The 10968-nt window shown below is 36.8% G+C and overlaps 2 non-coding genes across 2 annotated transcripts; both read left to right on the top strand.

Annotated features, from left to right (window-relative positions):
• The first annotated feature begins 2080 nt into the window (after nucleotides 1–2080).
• TRNAV-GAC (transfer RNA valine (anticodon GAC)) lies at nucleotides 2081–2152 on the top strand. Its single transcript has one exon. It is a non-coding gene; the product is annotated as a tRNA-Val (tRNA).
• A 584-nt stretch (nucleotides 2153–2736) lies between these two features.
• On the top strand, nucleotides 2737–2808 carry TRNAA-GGC (transfer RNA alanine (anticodon GGC)). Its single transcript has one exon. It is a non-coding gene; the product is annotated as a tRNA-Ala (tRNA).
• The last annotated feature ends 8160 nt before the right edge of the window (nucleotides 2809–10968 follow it).

Raw genomic sequence — 10968 nt, 5'->3', positions numbered from 1 at the left:
CGATATCCTTTGTGGTTTATCTCTGAAACACAAACCTTTAAACTTTGTCTCTAGAACTGAACACAACCATTAAGTTTCATAACTGGAATGGAAATTTGGATAATCTATCAAAATTCGTCATATAACGCGAACTTTTAAATCCTTCCATTCAGTTGGGCCGTTACTTGCCTGGCTGCCATTCATAATATGTCCTTTTATATTGTATGTTGACTACGCTCTCATTCATTCGTCATTTGGATCGTCTCACTGATATTCCATTCATAAACTTCATTCCTGCAGCTTATTTTTGACCGCCATGTTGCTTCCTCAAGGTTTATAATTCTTTGTGTATTTAATAATAGAAGATTCAATGAAATTTCTCGTGGTACTGGAATTAGAGTTAATAATACCATCTCAGTTATTAACTCTAACTCCAGTACCAACACAAAATATAATTGAATCTTCTATTACTCAATACACAAAGAATTATAATCTTAATATTAGTGATGGTCTATACAAATTGGTTAACTTTAATGTTGATAAAATTTGTAAACTATTCACCTTCTTGTCCACATAATAAGTTTATGATACGCTTGTTGTCTGTCTTGGACAATCACATGTTTACCATATGGCGTCCTAGTTACGTCTCTTCGTTGTATATCAACTGACTGTTATATTTCTCTCTTTTGTCTCACCTGATGATGTGAGTTTTAAACGAAAGTGCACTTGGGAACTTATCGTGTTTATTTTCCCCGTGGACTCATAAAAATATACTTGATCACGTGCAAAATTGCAATCCTTTTCAATATATATATATATATATATATATATATATATATATATATATATATATATATATATATATATATATATATGAAGTATGAAGTCTGTTGGGGATGAGAGAGCTTGGGAAGTGAGTCAGTTGTTGTTCGCTGATGATACAGCGCTGGTGGCTGATTCATGTGAGAAACTGCAGAAGCTGGTGACTGAGTTTGGTAAAGTGTGTGGAAGAAGAAAGTTAACAGTAAATGTGAATAAGAGCAAGGTTATTAGGTACAGTAGGGTTGAGGGTCAAGTCAATTGGGAGGTGAGTTTGAATGGAGAAAAACTGGAGGAAGTGAAGTGTTTTAGATATCTGGGAGTGGATCTGTCAGCGGATGGAACCATGGAAGCGGAAGTGGATCATAGGGTGGGGGAGGGGGCGAAAATTTTGGGAGCCTTGAAAAATGTGTGGAAGTCGAGAACATTATCTCGGAAAGCAAAAATGGGTATGTTTGAAGGAATAGTGGTTCCAACAATGTTGTATGGTTGCGAGGCGTGGGCTATGGATAGAGTTGTGCGCAGGAGGATGGATGTGCTGGAAATGAGATGTTTGAGGACAATGTGTGGTGTGAGGTGGTTTGATGGAGTAAGTAACGTAAGGGTAAGAGAGATGTGTGGAAATAAAAAGAGCGTGGTTGAGAGAGCAGAAGAGGGTGTTTTGAAATGGTTTGGGCACATGGAGAGAATGAGTGAGGAAAGATTGACCAAGAGGATATATGTGTCGGAGTTGGAGGGAACGAGGAGAAGAGGGAGACCAAATTGGAGGTGGAAAGATGGAGTGAAAAAGATTTTGTGTCATCGGGGCCTGAACATGCAGGAGGGTGAAAGGAGGGCAAGGAATAGAGTGAATTGGAGCGATGTGGTATACAGGGGTTGACGTGCTGTCAGTGGAGTGAATCAAGGCATGTGAAGCGTCTGGGGTAAACTATGGAAAGCTGTGTAGGTATGTATTTTTGCGTGTGTGGACGTGTGTATGTACATGTGTATGGGGGGGGGGGTTGGGCCATTTCTTTCGTCTGTTTCCTTGCGCTACCTCGCAAACGCGGGAGACAGCGACAAAGTATAAAAAAAAAAAATATATATATATATATATATATATATATATATATATATATATATATATATATATATATATCCTTCAGTATGTTTACTTTCGATAATGAGGAACAGAAGAAGGAGCCAAACAAGTAAATTTCGTCAAAGACATCTCTCTTTTCTTAACGCTGCCTCGCAAAGATTTTCATTAATTCATATTGAAGAAACAGACGAATTTTCTATTGTCTGGTTAGCTCAGTGGTAGAGCGTGAGTCTGACACACTCAAGGTCGTGGGTTCGAGACCCACACCAGACATAATTTTTGTCTTTTTCTTTTTTCATTTTGTCCGCATCATATGTGTGCAACATTCAGTATGTTCGTCCAACGTTATAGTGAAGATCTTCATAATAAATTGGGGTTTTCGACCTTATCTGAAAGGGTCAGGTCCACCAAGACGTCCTTGAAATCTTCCAGAAGCTTCTGGCGATCCTCCTCCAACTGCTGGGCACATCAGAGTTAACATGGGCCGGACATCGGTTGTGGAACGACTTAATCTGCTTCCGGTAGTTAGCAGGGATGATAATGAGGGCTCTGACCTCATACCAGGTCAGCTTAGTTCCAGTCTATTGCTTAGTTCCAATCTATCGTTTAGTTCCAGTCTATTCCTTAGTTCCAGTCTATTGCTTAGTTCCAGTCTATTGCTTAGTTCCAGTCTATTGCAACGACAATAAAAAAGTAAAACTCATTTCTTCGTTGAAAATTGAGAGGAAAACACGACAGCAACATGGAGATTTACCCTGTGGTTATTTTGCCGGCTAGTCGGCAACGGTCGGTCAAACACTATTTTGCCGTGGTAATCTCAGTGCTTTATATAATACTATGTCACAAAATATGTTCTTGGGGGCGTAGCTCAGTGGTAGAGCACTCGCTTGGCATGCGAGAGGTCCCGGGTTCAAACCCCGGCGCCTCCATTTTGTTATTTGGGAAATTCATTGTTTTCAGTCTTATATATATATATATATATATATATATATATATATATATATATATATATATATATATATATATACATATATATGTATATCGTCCGATCAGAGAAGTTAAGCAACGTTGGGTCTGGTTAGTACTTGGATGGGTGACCGTCTGGGAACACCAGATGCTGTTATCCCTGGGGATAGGGAAGAAAGTATACTTGCCTCGTATTCCCTGCGTGTCGTACAAGGCGACTAAAAGGGGAGGGAGCAGAAGGCCGGAAATCCTTTACTCTCATTTTCAATTTTTCAAAAGACGGAACAGAGAAGATATAAAGATATTGTAAAGATGTAACTAATATAAGATATAAGAATGAATGGAAGATACGGATGTAGCTGAAACAAGGAGTAATGAAGATTAAGGTGCAATGAAAATTATTCTGTAGTGAAGATAAATGTATATGTTGAGATTTTGTATTGAACATCAAGAAGTAATGATAATGATGAGAGTGTAGTGACGATGAGGGTTTAGTTGGGGAGTGGTGACAATTGCCTTTACAATGATAATAAGGAGGTAACACAATGAGGAACACAAACTTTCCAAAGCTACGTTCAAGTCAGACTTTGAACTAAGTTCGGTAAACAGAAGGATGATGTTAAGATGAGAGTGTAGTGAGGAAGAGTATAGTGATGATAAGGATATTGTCAAGATAGGTTGTGGTGAAGATACGAATGTAGTGAAGATACGAATGTAGTAGAGATAAGGGTTATCAAGGAGTAAAGTTTATTCAAAATGATTATGTAGTGAAGATGAGAACTACTTTTAGTGAACATCAGGGAGCACAATGATGATGGTATGGTAGAAATAACGGTGTAGTGAAGAAGAGGGTATAGTGAAGATATAATTAAGTGAAAATAAGCTAGTAGTGAAGATTCACGTTAGTGAATATGAGGTTGTAGTGAACTTAACCTTATTGATCTGATCCCCCAAATCCTCCAAACTCTGTTCAAGGGCGGATCCAAAGCCAATCAAAAAGGCTATTTCTCTGTGTATTGTTAGTGGTGGTGGTGGTGTGTAGGTGTGTGTAATCATGTATTTGCACTGTATTAGGAGGGAGTTTTACACTCGTGGGGCCCCGTGTAAGTACGTTGTTTGTGTGAGCGGGTAAAATCTAAAGCCTTCCTTGAAACCAGCTTAGTCAAGATAAGGTCATATGAAGATGAGGTTGTAGTGAAGATTATAATAAGCCTTGCATAGTGAAGATAAAGGGATTAAGGAGAGGAGATGTAGTAAAAAAGATTATAGTGAACACAAAAGGATTCAAGCTAAGTGCAGGGTCGGCCTACGGGCTTGAACTTACATTTTAGGTCAAAGGCATCACCAGTACACCCCGGCCAGCCTTAAAGTTTATCCGTACACACACACACACACACACACACACACACACACACACACATAAGTATATATATATATATATATATATATATATATATATATATATATATATATATATATATATATATATATATATATATATATATATGTGTGTGTGTGTGTGTGTGTATATTTACACTGTACCAGAAGCGTTAACTAAAGCTCATTTGGTGAAATCGTGTTTCCTCACATTAAATGTTATCCCAGATATCCAAAATTCTTCTCTTTCGTCTTTCATTTTCTATGTTTTGCACTTGACTTTCTTCAGTCGAAGTGATTTACCGTTCATGTTTTAGATTAAACTATATTTGTCAATTTACCAATTCCCTCTCCCATCTCATCATGACGCTTCTTATTGTTCTTTGATTTGAATCCTCAGTTTTCACCTCTCCTTCAACATGATAACCTCTGAATCTGTGAGTGTGTAATTACCTATTTTTCTGTGTGAGGAGAGAGTTCTACACTCGCCAGGCCAAATCTCTAGAACATTCCGTACTATTATACAACTTGTAAGATTTATGTATGGTGTCTGCCTTAACCATGACCTCATTCTTCTTATTCCATTCATCAACCACTCTTATATAAACTTTAAAATTACTTCTCTGAATATATTTGAACAATATTGCCCTAATTTCATGCTATGTTCTCTAGTTTTGTGTGTGTGTGTGTTCTCAGAAAGTAACTGTGTACTATTCAACAAGGATTTCCCAAAAGCCATTTACCTCATATCCTTTTATTTTGATGCTTGAAAATGGCTAAATTTTCGTCAAAGTGTTTTTTGTCTTATTAGTGTTTATAATGATCTATTGATTCAAAAAGTATTGGTATTTCGAAACTATTCAGATCCTTCAACATCTCTAGCCATCTTCACTACACTCTCAACACCATTCGCCATCTTGACTATTTCTTCGACACCTTTAGATTTCATCAAATAATGATCACAGCAAAACTAAATAAATCCGTCTACATATCCGGATTTGTATGGGATTTAATCTGGATAGATCTGTTTGTGTGACGTCACATAACCCAGGGGTATATAAGGCCGGCGGTGAGAGAAGTTTAATCATTTGAGGATGGGACTCCGTACCGACAACATCTCCTCTCACACTCTCCGGCAAGAAGAAAATTTGGTAAGTGCACCTCAGGCCGCAGTCAAAATGAGCGTTCCAGTTGTAAAGTTGACCCAGAAGGATGTAAATGACCTGGTGGTCATGAGAGAGGTGGGTCGGGGAGGCAACGCCAAGATTGAAACGGTGTTGTTCCGTGGATCGTGTTGCGTCATCAAAAGCCTTCTGGACGGAGTGAGTTGGAAAAGTCTTATGGATGAAGCCGACATTCACAGGAGACTGGCTGGGGCTGGAGGAGCCCCTCTCCTTCGAGCAGTGTGCCGCAACCCCCCACTGATCATCTTAAGCCACACTGGCCAGCCTTATGATAAATTCATGAGAACATGTCGGTCGGACGAGGAACTGGTCGAATCCGCCATCATGGTCGCTCGTCGGCTGATGGAAATCCATAAGAAAAACATTGTCCATAATGACGTCAAGGTCGAGAATGTGACCGTGACGATGGGTGACAAGCCAGAGTTTCACATCATCGACTTCGGCTTGAGCGTTAAGAAGGGAAGCTGCGTTGAGTACAATGTTCCTGACCTGTGGTTGGCCCCTGAGGTCAGGGAGCGGAAGCCGGTCTCCCCAGCCAGTGACGTCTTCTCTTTTGGGCATCTAATGAGGCACGTGTCCATCCTGGTCAGGAAGCAGGGTGTGCGGGAAAGCCTCCAGGATCTTTACCACACAGCGACCCACAGCGACCCCTCAGAGAGACCAGCTCTGCCACTTATTATTGGTGAGCTGAAGAAGGTGATGAGGTCAGTCCGTCGGAGGCGTACCAGAGGAGGGGGCCAACGGAACCAGAGGAAGGGTAGGAAGTGAGGTGCCCTTCCTCAACTATTTACCTCACAATAAGAGCTTTGTTTTAGAGGAAATTTTACTTGTAATATAATGGGAAAGAACTTTGTTTTAGAGGAAATCATTATTTTTACATAGCTTAAAGCGGGGTAGACCTTTATTTTAGAGGAAATTAAAATATCTATTTAAAACGGGAAAAAATTATGGAACTCGACATGCAACCACCTCCTCGTGGTGAGTTCTGGGTGATAAGAGATCAAACATCTCTTATCAGCTAAGAGTTGCATACAAACGTATTTCCTGATAAGTAAAAGACAACTGGATAATGTTCTTATGATCTTAAATGTTCTTAGAGTCTGGCTAGTATCATCTTGGAGGTCTTCTATCCCCTACAGCTCGGGCTGGGCCCAGATTGTATCATGGACAACGATAAATGATCTTAGCCTAGCTATAATGGACAAGGATAAATGATCTTAGCCTAGCAATCATGGACAACGATAAATGACCTTAGCCTAGCTATCAAGGATAGCGATAAATGATCTTAGCCTAGCTATAATGGACAGCGATAAATGATCTTAGCTTAGTTATCATGGACAGCGATAAATGATCTTAGCCTAGCCATCATGGAAAATGATAAATGATCTTATCCTAACCATCATGGAAAGCGATAAATGATCTTAGCCTAGCCATAATGATAGACAACGATAAATAATTCTGAATTTTTTTTCATCTCAAACACCATTATTTTCCTCTTGCTCTAGTATTCCATTGCCTCGCCTCTCCTCCCTCTTCATGTAAGGTTGATCACATCAGTTGATATAAGTATGCATCACCTCACTCGATCCCCAGTCGGGAGGGACATGCAAGGTCTTCATAAATATTGTGTATACCTAATACAAGCTGGTCACACCTGATAACGTGTTATCCTTCATCAAAACTCGCAAATAATCTTCGCTCTTAACGCGTCAGATAATTCTAAATAATAAACCAATTCTTGTTTTAATGATACTAAACGAAGAACAATTTATAAAGGATAGAAATTAAATTTGTGCTTGTTGGTGGTAGATGAAAAAAGACAAAAGAAAATTCATCTTAATCACAATATCTTCATATATAACTGTACACCTTCTAATTGTGTTCATTACACAATCCCTCATGTAATACAAGACTAGCTTGCAGGAAACGATGAAATGCTGCAGCTCAAGAATGAATTACTTCTCCATCTCTGGTCGTCCAGGCAGGCTAAACAATGAAAAAAATTATGTAGCTATTGAAAAATTATTACCATAATTAGATATAGGCTTAACCTCTACTCGTATGTTGATAGGTCAAGGTCAACCTAGTCAAAAAAATTAGTGTAGTCACATAAATGTCTTTAAGATGATAAACAGAAACATTACATGAGACTGACAACAGGGTGTCACTTATATGTCTCGGGGTTTATTTTCATCATTCACCTATAAGACAATTCCTTGTAGTATGATGCCAAATACTTCATATTTCTCCCAAAATATTAGAATTTCACAATAAAGATATCACTTCTCACTCGAGACTTGCAAACATTAAAATTATGTTGTGCTTTGTTGTGTATGGAAATAATAACAATACACGATATTAGCTTTGATGAAGATTATATTTATTTCATTTGGTGAAGATTAGGTTAGGTTAGGTTAGGTTAGGTTAGGTTAAGTTTAATTTGCTCAAATCGTTAGCCTCTAAAATTTCCTAAAATGAAATTTAGGCTTAATAATGTTTTTTTTTTTTGATAATGATTAAATGGCTCATGAGTTAGGAAACTGTGTCATTAAAATAAGACGATGTTAAAGAACAAAGTTAATATTTAACATTTGTCTTCAGAGGGATTTATTACATTCTTTTTTTTAATGGTGTATACATAGCACTTGCCCTATGCCGTAATATTAGTTCAATTTCCCTCTTCGAGAGGTATTACCTTGGCTTTTACTCCCAAGAGCTGGCTGCTTGTGTGCCCCCCACCACTTGCTAGACCACGCAATACCCGGCAAGCTGCTGTGTCACATGATTACTGTCTGGCCATTGGCAAGTCAAGGGTAGGCCGTTTGGATAACTTGTTTCTTTCCCTTCACCTCGAAGCTTTTGGAACTCTCTACCCTGTTGTCTTTCCCAATAACTATGACCTGGCAGGATTTTCACTTCCTCCAAAAGTTTGTAAACACTTTCCAGTCTATTATCTCTTCCTTTCACATTCCCATATCTTAATTAAGACCCAACTTTGATGTTCGTCCGTGAATGAATTAGCCGTTAAAAATAATACTAAAGCCCAGTAAAGGCCATCGTAGGTCAAATAAATATAGACAAAGAAAGTAGAAATTGATTTCCGTAAGTGTTTGTTTAACTGACTCTTGCAGGAATAAAGATTATATGAAGAAGGAAACAGAAAAGGAAAAGAATTCCACAGCTTAGGTGTTCCAGGGAAGAAAGAGGCTTCAATAGGCAACCTTAGAGTGACCTGTTCTCCTGTAGAAGTTGTGGGAAAACAGTAGCCTAACTCGCGCTAACTCGTGACTTTAAGCCATCCTTATTGGCTGCTTGCAGGGTCATTTATCATAGATCCACATCGTTATTAGGTTTACGTATTTGCATGATTTTCCTCTGCACTTCAAATGCCATGTTACGAAAATTGGATATCTTTTGTGCAGCATAATTTGGAACATTATATTTTGTGGAAGACATTTCAATAAGGCAGTAGTCAAGGCTATACATTTCAGGAAAATGTGGGCCAGGTGATGCACTTCAAAAATGTTAACAGTGCCCATAAAGATCTCAGTTAGTAGGAGATATTGCAGAAGAAACATAACTCCATTAAGATACATCCTGCTTGGGATTACAGATGTTATGTCATGTGGTTGTTTCCATCTGGCACCATTATTGTGGTGGTCAGTCATTGTTGTGACTGATGTACTGCAGTTAAAGTATTGAGCATTAAACTAAGGAATTAAAAATCTTACTTCAAATAATTTCATATGCAAATTAACGCTAAATATATTAGTCCGATTAAATGTATGTCTGTATTTGTGACTTAATTTTGATTCAGTGCAACCTCGTGGAAACTCTTTACATGCGAGTGGATATTATAACAATGTTTGATAACACAATAGTACTATATCGAATGTATATAGTCTTTCCACAGACGTCAGCTCCAGCAACACAGAACAAACTGAAATACATTTACCTCCGTCAGGTCTACAACGTAAGAAATTTTCTCTTAGTTATAAAACATCATTTGACCGTGAAGCAGCATTACCCATCAGAATGAATATATTTGTTAAGAAAAGTTGCATGATTTCATGAGTATCATTTGACAAAAGTATAGAAATAAGAAAGCCCAAAACTGACACTGGTATGGATACTTTCGTTTTACTTCATTTACTTCATTAATATATACATATTGATTTGAACATGATTTATTGGAAGTCACAGTTTATTATGATAATGATAACAACAAAAACAGTAATAATAACAATGATGATGATAATGATAATGATAATAATAATGATGATAATAATGATAATAATAATAATAATAATAATAATAATAATAATAATAATAATAATAATAATAATGATTATAATAATAATAGTAATAATAATAATCGTAATAATAATGATAATAATGATGATTTTAATAACAATGATAATAATAATAATAATAATAATAATAATAATAATAATAATAATGATAATAATGATAATCATAATAATGATAATAATAATGATGATAATAATAATAATAAAAATAACAATAATAATAATAATAATCATAATAATAATAATAATAATAATAATTAATGATAATAATAATGATTATAATGATAATGATATTAATGATAATAATAATGATAATAATAATAATAATAATAATAATAATAATAATGAGGATAATAATGATAATGATAATGATAACGATGATAATGATTACATTATTATCATTATTATTATTATTATTATTATTATTATTATTATTATTATTATTATTATTATTATCATTATTATTATTATTATTATCAATATTGTTGTTGTTATCAGTGTCTTCGGCCAGCCATAATCCCAGCTTCGATCACTTTGAAGGTCAGATATAAGGCCACCGTCATTGCCCATCTTCAGTATTCCTTTACTTTCACTGTTCGTACAACTTTCCTAGCGCTACCTCGCGCACATGCGGGGGAGGGGGTTTACATTTCATGTGTGGCGGGGTGGCGACGTGAATGAATAAGGGCAGACAGTATGAATTATGTACATGTGTATATATGTATATGTCTGTGTGTGAGTATATATATATATATATGTATACGTTGAGATGTATAGGTATGTATATGTGAGTGTGTGGACGTGTATGCATATACATGTGTATGTGGGTGGGTTGGGCCATTCTTTCGTCTGTTTCCTTGCGCTACCTCGCTAACGCGGGAGACAGCGACAAAGTATAGTAAATGAATATATATATATATATATATATATATATATATATATATATATATATATATATATATATATATATATATATATATATATCCTTGGGGATAGGGAAGAAAGAATACTTCCCACGCATTTTCTGAGTGTTGTCGAAGGCAACTAAAGAGACGGGAGCGGGGAGCTAGAAACCCTCCCCTCATTGCAATTTAACTTTCTAAAAGGGGAAACAGAAGAAGGAGTCATGCGGGGAGTGCTCATCATCCTCAAAGGCTCAGATTGGGTTGTCTGAATTGGGCTCAGACTGGGTTGTGTGGATGTAACCAAGATGAGAAAAAAGGAGGGATAAGTAGTATGTTTGAGGAAAGGC

Source organism: Panulirus ornatus, chromosome 43 (assembly GCF_036320965.1).
Source record: "Panulirus ornatus isolate Po-2019 chromosome 43, ASM3632096v1, whole genome shotgun sequence".
NCBI classification, from domain to species: domain Eukaryota; kingdom Metazoa; phylum Arthropoda; class Malacostraca; order Decapoda; family Palinuridae; genus Panulirus; species Panulirus ornatus.
Note: the sequence above shows the minus strand (reverse complement) of the source record. Positions and strands in the feature narration are given on the sequence as shown.